At 42.1% G+C, this 19098-nt stretch overlaps 1 long non-coding RNA gene across 1 annotated transcript; it reads left to right on the top strand.

Moving 5' to 3' along the window:
- Positions 1-1230: 1230 nt before the first annotated feature.
- LOC148219745 (uncharacterized) lies at positions 1231-18608 on the top strand. The gene is made up of 5 exons (XR_015799351.1): positions 1231-1690; positions 10270-10309; positions 15842-16700; positions 16995-17075; positions 18326-18608. It is a non-coding gene; the product is annotated as an uncharacterized LOC148219745 (long non-coding RNA).
- Positions 18609-19098: the final 490 nt, after the last annotated feature.

The raw sequence follows: 19098 nt of genomic DNA, 5'->3' as shown, positions 1-19098 counted from the left end.
CTTCTGCAAGCTGGATGCATTTTACTGGGGTTTCTTGCAAGCATGCCTTAGAAGATTCAGTTAGAGCAGATTGGAGATGTTTGCTTAGATTTTAATGCTAACTGTGCTGACCTCATTAAAGCTGTTCACCACAGATTGCCTTAGCTTATTTAAGAATAATAAATCATGGGATATATGCCACTAGTACCTTAGGTACCCAGGTACTGTCCTTGGTACCTTGGGTACCTCTGAACTCTGGCTATCAGCCAGGAAGTGTAGGCAGACCATCCCCAGCAGTGAAAACTGAGGAGATCTGCCTTATCTCTGCTCTGGGTTCTGCTTTTTTCCCTCCTATTTAGTGGTTACACCAAATGAGATTGATGGTTTTCTGAGATGGAAGAGATGCTGTTTTTACTTTGCCCTTTCTCTAAGAGATAAATACAGTGTGAGGTGAGGTGGCAGCTGCAAGACTTCACATTTTCCACAGGTCAAGTTGATAGAGAAACATGTAAAATGAATGCCTGAAATTTTGGAATAGGATTGTACTTTTAAGAGAAAAAAAATCCCAGAAAGTGGCTTATTCCAGTAACAATGTCTCCAAATTTTTGCAGAAATCCTTATAGGCCTTCAGGCAGAACAAAGAAAAATTTAAGATCACATATATTCAGCTGCAGAGAAAGCCAAATAAACTGTTACATATATGGAATGTGTTAGCTCTGCTTTCCATTGTATAATGCCTACAAGATTTTAAAATAAAATATGTGTAGCCTTCTGTGACATAAAACCCACTGTCTTCATTTAAAAGCTGAGCATAGCAAAGCTCGGGGACATCTCTGAACACCTAACCTGCTTTGGGGAGAGGAGGCTGAGACTGATGCCAGAGAGCATTTTTCCAGTGTGTTGCCTTGCTAGCCCAGCCCTTTTGGCCTAATACCTTTCCACATCTGCTTGGGCACTTTGGATCTCCAACCATTAATAAAGTACCTGCTTCAAACACTGCTGTTGAACCAGGTGACCACCATGCCTTGCCTGTGGCACCCAGGCCAGTATCCTTTCATCCAAGTCCACATGATGCTCAGCATCCATAAGGTTTCTCCCCGTCTCTGACCCTTTGTTAGCTCCTGCCAGGATACAAAGGGGACAGGTGTTATCAAGGTAACATTTGGAGCCTCCAGAGGGAGGAGACAATGTGGAGGCTGCTAGTTGCAGAGTACTCTCAGATGCAGGATAAAAGACTCCTTTGCAAATGCAATAGTCATGGCAACGGTTTTCTTCAGCTTTTCCTGCAGAGCAGTAGTTCAGCTTTAGACATAATTCTATATATTTGATTCATAGTCAAAGCTCTGGAACTCTTTCTCTTACCATTCCAAACACAGGGGAGGGTCGCTCAGCTTGCTTTTCCAGTACTAGCATCAATGACTGTGAGAGGAGGATCAGGTCACAGCTTGATGAAATCCTCGTATCTTAGACTTTTCTCATAGAAGGATACAAATTTCCAGTCTTTGCCAGAGTATCCCTGCATACCCTTTTGAGTGCTGCATTCTGCTGCAGTGCTCAGGAAACTCTGCACGTAGCATGAAGGCAGCTGCCTGGGAGAGGTACAGCAGAGCTGCAGTCAGCAGCGAGTACAGCCTCAGACAAGTAACAGGAGCTTCATTTGGCTGGAGTTGCAGCAGTAGCCAGCCAGCAGGTCAGCACACTAAGCGTCCTGGTAAGTGTGGCAGGAAGATGGACAGTGGTAAGTAGTGACAAAGAATGCATCTTAGCATTGAGATGTGATGATTATTTTTATTTGCAGCCTCTCAGTGTTCAAGAGAGCTGTCTGTGTGGTTCTTGAAGGAGCTATGCAGTGATATGAGCAGACAGTAACACTAGTGGGAACACTTTTTTTTAATTAGCTATGGAAAGAGAATAACATTAAAGTGTAAATGACCTGAGGACTTTAACTGCCAGACATTGGCTGAGAGCTACACAGTAGGATACTAACTTCAATATGGGCTTCTCACCAGTAAAGCAACTGGTACCTTCTGGGATCACACAGAAGTAATGATTTTATGGAGGTGGAAGAAATAACTAGCAAAAACTAGCAAAAGCAACAGTCAGGAGCCCAAGAGCAGGAGTCTCTGGGTTGCTGAGGTTTGGAACAAGCCTGTTTTTCCTTTTGTAAACATTCATCTGCATAAGATTCCAGGACAGGCTGCATCTACCCATATTTCTCTTAGAATCTTCCCATTTTCTTTTCCTTCTGTTTTCTTTGCATAATCTCCCCATTGATGTAATTTATAGGCTGTATGCTACAGACATGTTGTCTTTTATCTACCATTTTAACTATCACAAAAAAAAAGTAGATTTACTCTGTGAGGAAAAAATAAAAAAGGTTATAAATACTGTAGACAGCACTTCAATGAATCAGCATTGGCAGAAGAATGCCAAAAGCCTCCCACGGCTAAAATTCTCCACCCTTTATCACAGTGCTTGTGGCACTTCTCAAGGAGCTTGGGTGGCTCTGACCACCCCACTGTGGCAAAGGGAGCAGAGAAGAGCAGAGAAGAGCAGAGGCCAGTCCCACCCTGCTTATGGTGACCCTGAAATGCTGCAGGCAGCTGTCTGTTGTTGACAGATACCACTCACAGCCTCGGGGACACTGGGGGTGATTAACTGAGAAACCCTCTTACTCTGCTCAGGTCTTTCTGCCATCCCAGGCATCAAGACTGGCTGCGCTGAGGGTGCTTTGCAAGGGCTGTGGCCACCCAACAGCCCCTTGACTCTACAAACTTACTTTCCTGCAGCAGACGGGCACAGACTGCATGTGGCTGAAGTACATGGTGTGTCCATAAATGACCCTTGGTCTAAATTTTTGAGACAGAGGTACACAGCTGTTATTCTCCTCATTTGCAAAAAAAGGAACAGTCGGAGCAAAAAGCATTGTGCCAAAAATCACACCACATGCAAGCACTGTCACAGCTAGCACACTAGCTACCTCCCATAAGCATGGTGCTGCACAGCATGAGAAATGTTATGGATGCTGATCCAGACACTAAGGCCCCTTTTACTGCTTTTTCAGCAAGGAACTAATTATTTCTCCAAGGTAACTGTCCTTAAATTTGGAACAGGCAGTTTTCAGTATTCAGTAAATAATAAATAATCATGTTTAATTTAATTGCTACCAGAAAAAGCAAAGGTTTCCAGTTCTATTTTAGTAATTACATTTCGTATCACAAATAGAAAACAATAATAATACCTAATGCAAGGTGGCTTACTCACTCACTGATAGCAGGCCTATCAAGTACAGGAGAAGAAAAGAACACTGAAGAACTGTCTTAAATCTGTTCAAATATCCTTGAGAACTAGAATACATGAAATGAAAAAAAAAATGGATGTTGTTTCTGTTGTTCTCCTTTTTCTGCCTCAGATTGCATTGCAGACAAACACAGTCTCTCACTACTCTCTACAACAAAATTGTTGTCTAATATTTTCCTGTAAAGAATGTGTCAAACAAAGTTTAGTTAGAATGATCCCAGAAAAGGTTTCTTGATGTTAAAAAAAGACAGGAAATGGCTTTATTTTTTAGAAAAAGACCTTCCAATGTAACAAAAATAAAATAGCCTTGAAAGGCCTGTTTCTCAAAGCAGAAGGTATTTCATAGAATGCCTTTTATAATGCCTTGATTTCATTTTGATGACAAGAGCTCCTCTTCTGTTAATATTTTTCAGTATCAGCTACAAGACGTGGAAAGCTGTACATTGTTTATGGTAAACAATACATGTCTGCCAGAGCTCACAAGATAAAGCCAAACATAGCTAAGATTACAGTTTGGCAGCATCTTGTGCCTCTAAGCGGACACAGTGACAGTCATGCCTTCGTATATGGCAAGCATTCAGCAGTACTTACTTAACATGCCTAAACAGAGAGCTATACCATTAGCTTTGTCAAGTGAAGGGTTTCCCTTCCTTCATAAAAGAATGACAATGAATATCACTTCTGCTTTATTCTAAACATGGTCTGCTTTAACAGTTTTCCACCATGACAAGTGCTATAGTTTCTGTTTCCTCCTTTCCTCCCTCTGTATCTCTGTATCTCTCACTTTTGCGTGTATGTAGAGTCATGGAAAATTTTCTCCCCTTGTTTTGCAAGGCCAGGGCTATCCTCTTACAGTGCATTAACAGTCTGCAAAACAAAAGTATTTCTGTGTAGCAGGCTGTTTAATGGCCTCAGAAGAGTTGTAATTTATACAGTTAAAAGCATTGACAAGGGAGATGAAGGACTGAAACACATAACAGGATTAATTCAGAAAATTTTGTCGATAGCATAATAGTCCATGCTGAGCCATTCACAATATTATTTAAGTTTTTGAAGACAGGTTCATTACAAGGTGGCGCTGCAAAGATTATTCCAGATTTAGCACAAAATTTATTCTGCAGCAGGTTCTGAATGTTGATGGCTCCATCTGCATTGTCAGCATGCAGAATCCCAAACTTAAAGTAAACAGCCATAGTCTTATCACTGCTGCAAACTTCTGAAATTCTGAATTCTGCCCATTACAAAAAGGACACACACATAATCGCACTCTGCTCTGCACTGGGGCAGCCTCACCTTGCATATTGTGTGCAGTTGTAGTCACTGCAATAAAAGACATTGAGCTGTTGGAGAGTGTCCAAAGGAGGGCCATGAGGATGGTGAAGGGTTTGGAGGGGAAGCCAAAGGTGTGAGGAGTGGCTGAGGGCACTTGGTCTGTTCAGCCTGGAGAAGGGGCACCTGAGGGGAGACCTCACTGCAGTTACAGCTTCCTTGGGAGGGGAAGAGGAGGGACAGGCACTGATCCCTGCTCTGTGCTGACAGTGACAGGACCTGGGGGAATGGCCTGAATTTGTATCAGAGGAGGATAGATTGGATATCAGGAAGATGTTCTTCACCCAGATGGTGGCTGGGCAGAAGAACAGGCTCCCCAGGAAAGTGGTCACTGCACCAGCCTGACAGAGCTCAAGAGGTGCTAGAAAACGGTCTCAGGCACATGGTATAATTCTCGGGAATGGAGCTATGCAGCGCCAGGAGTTGGATTAGATGATCCTTATGAGTCCTTTCCAAATAAGCTTATTCTGTGATTCTGCAATTCTGTAATAAAAATGTTTTCATGGTGACTAACGTCTGCTTTCTCCGTTCATAAAAAAAAAAAAAAAGGAAAGTAAACAAAGAAATAAACAAATAATTTTTAAAAAGCAGTCAGAGAAAGAAGAAAACCGGAAGAACTGCTACTGGGACAGGATAGAAACAGGAATTCTTTGCTTTTCTTGGAACAACCAGCTTGTTTGACTGCATGAAAGACATGCAGAAATGTAAGAAAGCAGAAATGCTGAAAGAAAACCTGGTATTTATATTTCCCAGATTGTTTTGCTGGTGAATTCAATGCTGAGCATTCTCTGGCCTGCAAGAGGGACAAGTACTTGCCACAAAGACCCATCAGCCACCACCAGTAGGAAAGTCCATCCAGGGGAGCAGAGCTCTTCTTGTATTCATGTGATGCAAAGGGAGTTATTGTGCTGAAGATGTTGGCATAGAGATGGCAGGATGTAAGCTTATCCATCCCCTATGTGATCTGTGCTCTCACTCAAATGAAATCACTGACATTCAGATATAGCGTTGGTTCAACTGCTCAACACTATGACTTATCTCAGAGGGGGTTGATGCAAGGCACACCACCTGCAGAAACCAAATGATCAGCCTTTCACTATCTCATTCCTGTTTATTTCTTTAATCATTGTTCGCACAGCTCAAGCTGAACTTATAGGAGTCTTCTCCCTTTCTGCAAAGACATTGGAGGAGCTGGGGTTTTTCATTCTGCTGAGGCTGCTTGCAGATCTGAGCAAACTCTACAGGGGAGAGTGGAGAAGAAGGGGTCCTGCTGCTTTCAGCAGCTACCAAACCAATTTAGCTTTAGCATGAAAGTGCACCCAAGGCTCACACCCTCCAGGGAATTCATACAAATAAACTTGCCTTTAAATTAATCCGGACTTCAGTGCTCTTGCACTGATTACAGAGGACAAGCGAGGCAGAATCAGGTCTTCTACATATGAGTGGTGCCTACAAAGGAAAGAGTGTTTGCCTGCCATGACACCACACTTCCATTCCCTGTCCTTCTCCTCCACTCTTTCAATCTCTTTCCCCTTAAAATGCAGGTTCATGTGCAGTATCCTGGCTAAGGAGAAATCAGCAGAGTCACTGGTGGGATCATTGTTTTTCCCCTTCACCAGCCAAAGAAGTTTCTGACAGGAGGCCTTCTGGGTCTGGTACTGTCTGAATACCTTCCTGTGGTCTTGATGCTCTCTCAGCACCTCCTGCTCTGAGAAGCCTGCCAAGGTCTTCCACAACTAGGTCTTGGTCTGACTCAAGGCTTTTCTTTTTTTGTACACAAGGTTAAGCTGGCATTAATGTGTTCAAATCTAAGCATAGAACAGGTGGCAGGATTCATCCACCACTTTGTGTTTCCCACAATTCTAGCCTTGTGCTAGAACAGTGTGCTCCAGTCCTTAAATATTAGTTTCATTTTATCAATAGAGTTTTCAAGTGTTTTCCAATTAATGGGTCCTGCAGTAACACAAAACCCACACAGACCTTCTCTTTCTACCTCAATTCTATGTGTCAGGCCATTTTTGTCATTAAGTGAAAATCTTCTGCCAATGTTGTATTTTACTGTAATCTCAAAAATATGGGCAGTAGAACTAACTGCCTCCAGAGAGAGAGGTCAAAAAACTGCAGGCCCTTTGGAAGTAAAAGTAATTACCTATATTGAAACCAATGAGGTTACTCTGTTTTTTAATAAAGCAGGTTCAACCCAGATTAATTCAATAAATACTGCAATAAGCATGTCTTTAAGACTACATGGTGATCTAGTTGTGTAGAGGTACACATGAAGGAGTTGGCTCTGGATATTGAAAGAACGACGGATTTGAAAGAAAGCGCCTCCCATTGGAGATCAGAGCCTGTGTTACGTGTAATGATGCCTGCAGTAGGAAGCTGACAGCATGAACAGTGATATGTATTACACATGGAAACAAAGACATAGTGTATCTGTACACTTCTTGCATACATCTTGTCCTCTGCAAAACCACAAAAAGGCAGGTGTGGGATTCATGCCTTCAACCCCAGAGCAGTGTGTGCTGTTTGTCCATACACAGGATTTATTTTCAAACTTTTCACAGAAGTTTGGGCTTATTTATTTTATTTGAAAAAAAAAACCAGAAAGAAAAAAGTGCAGTTCAGAGGCTTGTTTTTGCAGTAAGGACAAGCTAACAGCAAGTTATGTGCAGTTGGCAGTAATTATAGTAAAGCACAGACCTCCTGTCCGAATGATTTCTTATATTCCCATGTGACCTAACATAGGGCCCGGCGTGCATTTTCTGTGCTTGTTTGCTGCCCTCTCTTGGCAACATAACCAGCGTCCGGGAGAGAAAACTGAAGCTTCTGTGAAGAAGAGCAAAGAATCAAAGCAAACTCATTCAGAGAAATGAAAGAGTCTTGTGCCAAAGAAAAAGAAAACATTTGCAATTTTTTGCACACTGAAGAAAGAATTAATGGCATCTAAGAAATCAGATGTCTTCTCTTCTGTATGGTTAATTGACTCAATATGGGGGAGAAGGAGAACTGGTTCAGGTAATGAGTCTGTCACCGAGAAACATCATCCTTTCCTATACAGTATTGTGAGCATCTACCAGCTAGCTTTCCCTTCTTTCTCCACAAAAGCAAGTTTCCAAAGAAGATGATATTTCCTTTTCAGTCCCTAGCACAATATTTGAGCAGACTTCCAAGACCTCGATTGCTTCCATATACATTTCCATCTGCAGTACATGCATATGTATCTTTTGTTATCAGCGTCAGAAAGGCTAAAACAAACTAGATCCTGTGAATAGCAGTAATCCTCTATAGCAAATATGAAATCTGCTTTTCATGACAAGTCTTCTTCCAGCTCTAGTTTCAAGAAGAGGAATCCATGTCATTCAGGATCCTCTTTGCAGATAAAGAAATGCAAGCCACAAAACAGTTGATTATTAAATCTCTGTATGCTCACATATCTTACTATGACCCAGTGTGTTCACAGACCATGCACACAGATCATTCATACTCTAGAAGGCTGTAAATAAGCAGCTTTTTGACTACTCAGTGAGAAATACTTTTCTAGTTGCAAATCTTCTGTGTCTGTCATGTTCAATATCTCATTTATGCATAAGAAAACACATACTACTCTTTTAGATAATGAAGGTTCTCCCATGGAGGAAATATGCCTCATATTCTTTCTGGAAAGTAGCGGTCTCAACCTGAAGAACATTCTTCTGCCAACAAGATCATGTTGATGCAAATCCTTGATCAAGGAGCACAAACAGTGTTCTCTGGTCAGCTGCCTTCCTCCAGGTCATCCTTCCTTGAGCATCCAGAGAGACCACCATTTGAAATAACAGTGCCAAAGAGGCTTGCCAACAGATCCTGTTGGTTTTGTGATAAATTTGATTCGTGCTAATTAAATTGTAACTATATTAACAAAATTGTATTTAGATCAATAGAAGACAATTCTTACAGAGTGAGGGGGGAGATGGGTGAGACAGGGCAAAGGACATCTTCCAGATGTTGGGAGTCGAAGAAGGAGGTTGGAAGAAAGTCAAACAAGAATAGTAGAAGGACGTAGGTCTGACAAGCAGCATCTAGAAATAGAAAGTTTCGACCTTGAAATGGGCCAAAATGGGATGATTCCAAGCATGGGACTCAATTAAAGTCTTGTTATGGAAAACATCTGCTCAGTCACACAGGGCGCCTGCGCTACCTGCGGGTCACACCTCGGTCACTGAGGAAGACGATGAGCCTTCATTGGAAATAAGACCCTCAAAAGGATGAGAGACCCCCTAACCCATTAGTAGAGCATGAGCTGTACACACAGTGACGTAGATTTTAGGAATAGAAACTAGGAGGAGTTTTCTAGAAACTTCTGTAGCCTCCAGTATATAAGTGGGATTGTTAGCCTGGATGTTTTGGTACGTGAGGAATGGCGAGCCACTCCCCGTATCCCCGGTCAGAGGGGGGTCCCTCCCCGGTCGGTTTTGCTTATGCTTTATACGAACCTCAAGTATACTAAATTACTTACTGCCAAATTTTGTATATTCTTAAATATATGCACTTTGATTGTATTCATCTCCAATACTTAATTGTCATCTCCAATACTTTGATTGTATTCATTTTGTTACTATTAAAAACTTACTATTAAATTTGATCTTGTTGCTTGATAAATTGGAAAAATGGAACATCATTCATAACAGTTTGATTCCCCATGAAAAGAATATGTACCATATTTTATGCTGAACATTTCTGAAAAATGAAGAAGATGAAGAATTAATTACACTGGAGAATACATAATTTTAAGGTTTCTCAGAGGATTCCTTTGGAATTCCTCACTACAAAGCGTTTCTGCCCAATGGCAGCTTTCTGTGGGGAGAGCATAGAGGATCTTTGCTCTGGTACCCTTGCACTGGCACTGCCCAAGCTGTTGGCACTGTGACCTGCAGTTCTTAGGGGGAAGCCAGCCCATCCCCCTCCCTGGCTTACTCTGGCACCAGATGTGACACCACTCCTCTCTGCTGCTCCACGACACAAACATGTATGACACAGCAGGGGCACACCAGGGCCATTGCCAGTGAGACTCATACCTGATGTCCCTTCGTGGAGACTGATATCCCACCACAGCAAATCTCAGATCCCTGTGGAGATGTGAATGCTGTCTTACCCCATACCTAATCATGACAAGGTCAGAAGCAGCACCATGGAGTGCCTTGCACAGGGGAACCTGGACACATGCTGGGAGCAGGATCCCATGGACTGGGGAGGAGGCCCTCTCAGGCATGGCAGTGACAGCATCTCTGAGGGAGGAAGGCAGCAGAAGAGTCAAACCTGTCAATTTGGGGTTTGGGTGGGCTCTTCTTTCCCTTTCCCTTTCCCTTTCCCTTTCCCTTTCCCTTTCCCTTTCCCTTTCCCTTTCCCTTTCCCTTTCCCTTTCCCTTTCCCTTTCCCTTTCGCTTTCCCTTTCCCTTTCCCCTCTCTCCTCTCTCCTCTCTCCTCTCTCCTCTCTCCTCTCTCCTCTCTCCTCTCTCCTCTCTCCTCTCTCCTCTCTCCTCTCTCCTCTCTCCTCTCTCCTCCCTCCTTCTTCCTTCTTCCGTCTTCCTTCTTCCTTCTTTTAATTTTTTTTTCACATATCCCCCACTAGACACAGCATTCTAGAAATACATCTGGTGAGCTACTCTGTTTTCATTTCAGGTGCCACCACGGGCATGCAGAAAACATGCAAGAGATGCAGGTGGGTAGATAATGATCTCTGCAAGGATAGGGTGGTTCTGTGCTGCTGCGAACCTTCTGAAAACCATTTTGCAGTTACTACCACCACACTCATCTGTTTTATCTGGTTATGCTCCTCCGGGACAGTGAGTGTTAGTCTTTCCCCTGTGAACTGCCACCAGATGGCAAAATATCCATCAGCCGTGCTCCCGAGCCTGCTCGCCAGCACTGTAGGCTGGAGATGAGGTTGCAGGAGAGTGATGCCCGAAAGATAGGCCGGGAATAAATCCCCATAGACAGGTGTCTATGATGCCTTCAGGAGCTGGAACAGAGGCTACACACAGAGTTAAGGGGAACAAATGGGTATTTATTGTGAGGCCCACGAAAGGCCTACAAAAGCCACAGCCCAGCAATACAAGTGCCATACTCGTGGCCCCTGCCCGGATGGCTCCAAGATGGAAGGAAAGAAGGGCCACGAGTTCTCACACCTTTATAGGTTTCAGTCTATTTGCATGCAGGAGTCAACTGTCCAATTAATAGTCTCAAATAGGGAAGTTTCATCCTCCTTGCTTGCTTGTGTGTCTGCCCTCCTCTTTTCACGTTGTTTATGCTTAGGGCTTGAAGTTTAAAGATACTGTCCTTGAGTCCCTAGGTAGAATCGGACTGTTTTGTCTTCATCACCCAAGCAAAACGGAAAAGCACATCCAAGCAGAACAGAACAGAAAACTTAAACTTAGAGGTATCATCTATAGAGCAGGTATTTTTGTATTGCAGCGCTGATAGTGAGGGGGCTGTCTCCACCTAACTCACCCACCTTTGTCAAGTGCTGTGGAGTATTTATACAGTAAATGTTATTATGTTACTATAACATCATCATATATGTGCTGGAACTAGTTTACATAGTATGATCTCATGGTTATAAATAGTTCTTTTGCACTGTTCTTGTGACTCCCCAAATTCAGGGGTCGTCGGCAGTATTTCATGAAGGTTTCCAAGGTCTTCTTCACATCTGAACTTTGCAACTTTGCCTTTGGAGCATGTGTGGTTACAATGTTCCTTGGTCTGTCTGGTCCTAACCATCCTAAATTCTTTATTTTGTGGCTAATTGGCTTTACATTTGCCAATTTCTCATTAGTACTATATTTATCTGTCTCTAAAGCTATCCACCTGGTGAGTCTTTTTTTTTTTTTAGCATTAAGCAACTTGTTAACTATATACTAGCCATTACATTGTATAGAAAGTTATTTATATCAGGTTATATAGGTATAGAAACTTATCGTTCTGGTTATATAGGTATAAAAGACTTTGATTTAGGTTATATTGATATCAGGTTATATAGATAAATCAGAGTGATTTATCTTATATATATATATGTATATAAAGATATATAAAATATCTTATCTTTATTGATATCTTATAACTCAAGCTGTATAAGCACCTTGTAACTTTGACCTAATTTATATAGGCATCAAGAGGAGAAAGTGACAGTCCAAGACAGAGCATGCAACTGCTCCCATCAGATATCAAAATGTCCCTGCCACACACTGGGCCTTGCCTTCAAGCCTGACTTCTCACAGATCTGATTGATTTTGGCAGTCTGCTTCACAGGTCTCCCTAGGAAGTTCAGGCTTCTCAACTCTTATATAATTTAAGCACTGATCCATTAAGACTGCCTCCTGACTTCCTTAGAATTCCAAATTGAAGGTGTGTTACAGCTGCAGTAGTTAAAATTGAATAGACTGACACTGTGTGTAAAATTGAGTGGCAGACAGTTTCTACTTAGTCGACTTCATTATACAGTAACCAATAATGTAGAATACATTGATCAAGGTAATGTCATATTTACAATGTGTTTGAGTGGTCCCTGGGTGTTTTCAGCTCTCTGTAGGCATCGATCTTAAGGGACTTCCGAGTTGCCATGAAATGCTAGTTAATCCTCATATCTTGCTGAGCATGAGAATGAAAAATGTCTTTGACTGATACAACTGTACAGAAGTATTTTCTTTTTGAGGTTATGTATATTAGAAGAAGAAAGTACTGCACAACTGAACAGCTTTAAAAATGAGGGTTAAATAATTTTCCTCCATTTAGGAAAAAAAGTTGAGTCCTGGCAATACTTTTCTCAGCCTAGAAAGATCACTAACCACTGTACTTATACATGAGACTAGGCTTTCTAGGTTCATTTGGTCAAAGGATGTTGACTGGATCAAATACAACTCCTCTCTAACAAGACAGGCGGAGTTTTTTCTAAGTTGGAATTAAGAATTAACACTGAACTACTCCATACCAATAAGCCTAAAGCCCTTTCGGACGTGCCCTATTCTGCCCCTACAGGTCTGTAATATTCATGGGAATGTTATCCAGAAGGAGGGAGTGTTGATAGCTGCTGAGCCACGTTTCCTGGGAAGGAGATTTTGCCCTTCAAAACCTGTGGAGTTTCACAGGGAATTTGAGCTCTTGAATTCCTTTCTCTTTTGATCTTGTGCCAAGTATCCAGAGGTTGTAGGCTTTGATTTTTTTATTTTTTTATTTTTTTTTTTTTGCTATCTGGACATATTCCTGGATTTGAACTTAAATATGTATCTCCAAGATAAGATGCCTCTATAGCACACAGGTATTCTCAAATATCTGCTAATTTCATTTTTGTAAATTCTCTTCCCTAACTCTCTCACCCCTGTTATTCTAATATGCAAGTTGTCATAATGAAATCCAGATTCATGTTAACTAATATTTGGATGATCTTTTGTTTGTTTGTTTTGCATTTCTTAATGTCCTTATAGCTATTTTCTATGTGTATCACAGAGAACTCTGCCTAATGCTTGTATCAGCTGCACAGCCAACCCTTCTCATCACACAATGCTACTGAAAGGCCAAGAAATGCAAATCTGCAAAGCACTGAATAATTACATACCCAGTGGGGAGGCTATTTTCACAGCAACTTTACCACCCACATAGACATTAGCTGCTAAGTTACACTTGAGAGAAACCTTTGCAAAAATTGTTATGATGACTACACAAACACCCATTTCTTTAACTCCCTTCATAATTTATCATAAACACTACAGAAGAAGACACACAAGTTATCATCCTGGGAAAAATGTTCAATGTGATTGGCCTGTTGTTTCCTATCCTCAACTGCTAAGTAACAGCTAGATGTAATGTGTAGCTCATGGCCTCAGCACCATTAGCAGAACAAAAGCTGGATTCTCTCTGGCTGTTTGAACTTCCAGGTAAGCCTCTTTACACATATGGGGTTTTTTTCCTGTTGTTTTTAAAGTCCCACATTTCCAAGTAATTAATGATCTGGTGATTTTTGTTTTTGTGGGGTTTTTTTGTTTTGATTTATTTTAGTTTAGTTTTGTTTTTTTTTTTTTTTTTTGGTTGGTTGGTTTTTTGTTTGTTTGGTTTGGGGTTTTGGCTTTTTTGTTTCTTTGTTTTTTGCATTTTTTTGGTTTATTTTTGTTCTTTGTTTGGGGATTTTTGGTTTTGGGTTTTTTGGAGGGTTTCAGGGGGCTTTGTTTTTTTGTGGGGCTTGTTTCGGTTTTTTGGGGGAATTTTTGTGGTTTTAGTTGCTTTGTTTTGTTTTGTTTTGTCTTTGTTTTTGTTTTTGTATTTTGTTTTGTTTTGTTTTTCTTCATGTGGTAACATGAAAATAAGTAAACTCTTTCTGGGATGCTTACTTAATATGAACTGTCTTGCCCTGTGATGATAATAAAGTTGTTCAAAGATCCACATATATATATAAAAGCTGCCGTTCCCCCCGCCCCCCCGCCTTGTGGCCTACTTCTCAGCATCATTCAACATGTACCTCAAATCAATCAGAATTTTTCAAGTCTGTTCTAAATTCTTTTACGTCTCTCCTTGTCCTTCCCTCCATTGCTCATATATTGGAATTTAGAACAACACACCCCACATATGCCAGAAAATCATGGAACGGACTTTGGAAAATCCTTTTGTGGGAAAGGGAACCTACAATAGATTATTCAGCACCTTATCTGATTGCACCTTGAAAGCCACCAGCAATGGGAACTCCACCAAGTCCCTAGGGAGGTTATTCCACTGATTGTTCTTATTGTAAGAAATGTCTTTCTAAGGTAAGATGAAACCTCACCCAGTGCAACTTGTATCACTGCCCTGTGTCTTCTGCATATAGCACTTTGTGAAGAGAGCCTCCATCATCTTTGTAGATGCCCCAGAAGTACTCAAATAATTTGATTGGGTCCCTTCTAAGCTTTATCTTCTCCCTGGCGAAGAGACCTAACTCCTTCAGTCTTTCCTCATGGAGCAGGGTCTCTAACCTTTTGCCATTGCTGTGGCTGCAGTGCTCAGCTGAATCATGTTCTGGCTTGTCTGTCAGGATGCTCTGGTCACTTTCAGCAAGGCTGTTCCCCCACCACACATATCCTAGCCTGTCCTGGGTTCTTTGGTTATCTTCCAGATGCAGGACTTTTCACTCTGGTCTTTCTTGCCCAACCCTTCAGCCTGTTAGGGTTTGTCTCTAAGACAAGTTAGAGAAGGTGCTTTCAATCCCATCATCCAGATCGTTTATGAAGATGTTGAACAGTTGGAGCTCAGTATTGATCCCTGGCAGAGGCCAACTGGGGACAGGCAGCCACACTGAGTAAAATACATTGTTGATCACCATTTATTCCACCCATCAGTGTAAAGATACATGCAACTCCCGTGATAAGCCAAGTGTGTGCAAGGTGGGTCTGCTAGTCGTGTTTATATTACTAAGAGCCTGTTATTTGCAAAGAAGAAAGTGATTTTAGTACAGTTGCAGTCTATATGAGAACTCCAGAGCTGTAACACAATGGGACACTGATAATGATACAGTAGCAAGGTCTGAGGGCTAAATATCAGAATGAAACTTAAGTCCAAGGGGATTTCCCTCATTAGTGTGTGAAGCAACTTCTCTGGACTTCCATTTCCTTAGTGATGAAATGCTTCTAATTATGATCACTGCTTTCTGCAGGTGGAAAAGGCTATATAAAAGGTAAAGGAACTTTTTATGGTATAGGTCATCAAGCTGCACCCAAGGATGCTTTTATTTCACATGGAATAACTGCAACTCTCTGGTTATCAGTGTATGGACAACATGGAAAGGGGAGAAGCCAGAGTTCAGAGATTGGTGCTGAAACAACTTTCTTTTCAGCTTCAGATTCAGTGATCTTCGACCACTTCTTTTATCAAGTCATGGCTGATTGTTGCCAGATAGTATAATGTTGCCCATCGCATTGTCACTTGGAGCTAAATATGCAAAGTCTGATTTTGAGCATGCTAAATTCCTTGTTGCATTATGTACATGACAAGATACCTTGGTGGGTTTGTTCTTGTTTCCAAATACCTCAAACCATTTTATGTTTTTATGGGCTATACAACAATACACCTATTTCTTAGGATTGAAGTCATACCTGGCAATTATCACTTTCAGTGAGGTGTAAACAGGAAACTTTAAAATATGAGTAGCTGACAAACTACAGAAGTGAAAAGCACTGATTTGAAATACTTCAGGTCAAGAGAGACATTTTGTTATTTGCTTTCCCCCCTGTAGGTTTGACTATTTTGAGAGCATGAATCACTATGGTTCTTTGAATTCCTTATGTACTACCACTGAGAAAAAGATACCGTTCCTTCTGAAAATTAACTGAAATAACAGTCATGTGAACAGTACTGAGGAGCCTGCTGCTCTGAGGCAAGGCTCTGTCATGCTGCAAAAATATGTGAAAGGAAGTAAAATTTTAAGAATGTTTTTGGAAGCTTTCCTCCTTTTCCTCTCAACTTCCATTGTTTGAATTGCTTGTACTGTGTTGAAGCTGTTCTGTCTTCACAAAAGTGTAAAAGATCTGGGACCTCCTGAACATGGACGTTTGGCCTCCAGCCGCATTGTGTCCAGGTAATGCTCCTTGAATATTGCTTTGAAGATGAAAGGAACTTGCACCTTTTCCTACAGATGAGAAAATGAAGCACAGAGCAAGGAAGAACTACATTGGAAGAGCTCTGTGGTGAATCCAGAACACAAGTGCACAGTTTCATAGGATCAAAATCTTTTTCACAACTGGGATATTGTCGAACTACCTCCCTTTCCAAGCCCCTTCGACTACAATGTTTCTTTGCCTAAGCGGGAGCCAAGAGCTCCTGTGACAATGCTGAGCTGATCACGTCTTAAAAGAAGGAAACTTTGATGGACAAGATGAGGACATATTTTTAGCAACTTTCACAAGCATCACTGAAATTAATCTTTAAATATCTGTTTGAAAGCTTTGTTTGAAGTGAACATTTATAACCTTATGGGAGAATAATGTTTAATGACTAGTTTTAAATAACACAGATTTCAAGATTTGCTCTCAGTGGTGGATACAATTCATCTAAGTCACGGAGAATGCAAATTGTCATGATGATCACAAATCAAAGTAAGTTTACTATAGACAGATAATTTCTCTCTAAAACTCTGACTAATAAAGATTAAAAATATCAAGCTCAGAATGCCCATGTAGAACAAATAGAAAAAACCTACATACTATAGTGTGATATGGGGCTTCTCCTCCCACTCCCACCTCCATGTATCTGGCTGTTGCACAATGATTTTCTATCTGGCAAACTCCCCTGTGATTAGCCTTGCTCTGCAACTGTGGGACAGAGCACAGATTGTGTCAGTTCTTTATTTCAGACAATGGCCTTAATTCATACCCCTGTTGTGCTTCCAGCTTCTGAAGACATACCTGGATTTCGATGTGGACCTGGACTAGACACAGCGCGAAGGAAAAAAGCTTGGGCCCCACACTAAGGTTGAATGTAGGTCTAGGCACATCTTCAGTGCAGTTGATGGTTAATAACAATGACTCACACGGTTAGCCCTGCATGATGATCACTGGCTACTTGCAGAGCAGCTGGCCCCAGGTCCCTCTGGAAAGGACTTTGGCACGACCTATGACAGTGATATTTTCATCTGCTTGGATGCTCTAGACCGAAAAATGTGAACAGAGCCAAGTCAGGCACAGTGCCAGGGTTTCATATTTTCTCTGTGTCTCAACCAGTAGCTACTGCAGCAATAGCTGTGTGCAGTTGTTGCTAGAGGAACTGCCTGCTTATGATGATGAGAAGAGACTGTGGAACTGAAACTCAGTTCCCATGCCTCAGCTACTGCCCTGAACATTTGAGTGTCCCACTTTTTTCCTAGAACACAATGCGTGGGTTGCAGATATGTGGTTGTGAAACACCTGTTTGATCAGGTAAAGATATATAAGGACAAAAACGGTGGTCTGCACAAAGAAAACATTGATACCTTTTGGATATAAGTTTTATAGTATCCAAATACATTTTCCAAGTAAAAGAGACAATTTGATCTTGGCCGCAGCAAAGCCAAAGGCAAAGCCAGCTCTTGAACCTTGCCAAGACTATTCTTTACAGCTAATCTGTTTACATAATCCAAAAATATTTTTCATTTGACAAAATTACTTGAACAACCATTTCTTACAGAGCAAATTATAATTTATAGTTAATGCACTTCACATTAAGAAAAAGTGTGCAGCTGTGGAAAACCAAAAAATAAATAATAGCATTCTTGTGAGCAGTGGCATTTCTCTTCCATCCTCTAAGTATGTGCTGAGACATTTAGATCTTAGTATCAGGGTTTATTCCTCATTGGTTTGATTATTCAAAAAATATTGCATTCCTGAAAACAAACAATATTTCATGATCACAGTGTGTCATCTAAATTTCTAAAGCCACTGAAGTGTAATTACAGTAAAAATATGGGATAGAAATCAGTTCCAGTTTTGCAAGGTGAGTGTATATCAAATAAGCGCATTAGTCCTGCATATGGGAAAGAAAAATGTTGTAACTTCACAAACACTGATGTGTAGATAAAGTGGCTGGCTCAGAAGCCAAAGACATTGAGATTTTTAACTGAGATTCAAGCATGGTATTGGAGAATGGAAAAAATTGTGCATACTCCTATGTATTACTATTTGTTGCATAAGGAGAACTACAGTTTTTTTTCTCTTGTTTTGATGCCTCCTGCTCTTATTTTCTGCAGGAATTAGAAACACCTGACTTGAGGAGTCCTCTGCCCCTGCAATTCTTGAAGGGCATATGGAATCACTCAGAATCACTGAATGGATTGCATTGGAAGGGAGCACAGTGGATCATCTGGTTCAAACCGACTGTTTAAGTGGGGTCATCCCAGGGCACATGGCACAGATTTGCACCCAGATGGTTGTTGAGTATCTCCAGTGAGAGAGACTCCACACTCTCTCTGGGCAACCTGTTCCAGTGTTTAGGCACTCGCACAGTAAATTTTTCCTCATGCTTAAGTGGAACTTTTCCTTCACCAGTTTCTGCCTGCTGCTTGGCACCACTGAGAAAAGCCTGACTCTGTCCTCTTGCCACCCTCCATTCATATACTCATAGTCATTGATGAGGTCCAATCTCAGTCGTCCCTTCTCGAAAAGAAGCAGAGTGTGGGTTGGTTTCGGGCAGCACACGGGCTGGGCTGGGCTGCCCTTGCGGGGCGGGAGAGGCCCGCTCCGCTGTGCCGGCCTTGTGGGGTCAGGGGAGCCTGGTCAAACCAGGCGGGGCGGGGCGAGGGGCGAGGCCGGGGCCAGGCCCAGGCCGAGCCGGTCAGGGGGGCGCGGCCAGCGGGGCGGGGCGGGGCGGGGGCGCGGCCAGCGGGGCGGGGCCAAGGGGGGCCCGGTCAGGGGCCCAGGGCCAGGGCCAGGAGGGGCGGGGATGGGCGGGGAGGGGCGGGGCGGGGCGGGGATGGGCGGGGAGGGGCGGGGCGGGGCGGGGCGGGGCGGGGCGGGGCGGGGG

This window comes from Sturnus vulgaris, chromosome Z (genome assembly GCF_052056855.1).
Source record: "Sturnus vulgaris isolate bStuVul1 chromosome Z, bStuVul1.hap1, whole genome shotgun sequence".
NCBI classification, from domain to species: domain Eukaryota; kingdom Metazoa; phylum Chordata; class Aves; order Passeriformes; family Sturnidae; genus Sturnus; species Sturnus vulgaris.
Note: the sequence above shows the minus strand (reverse complement) of the source record. Positions and strands in the feature narration are given on the sequence as shown.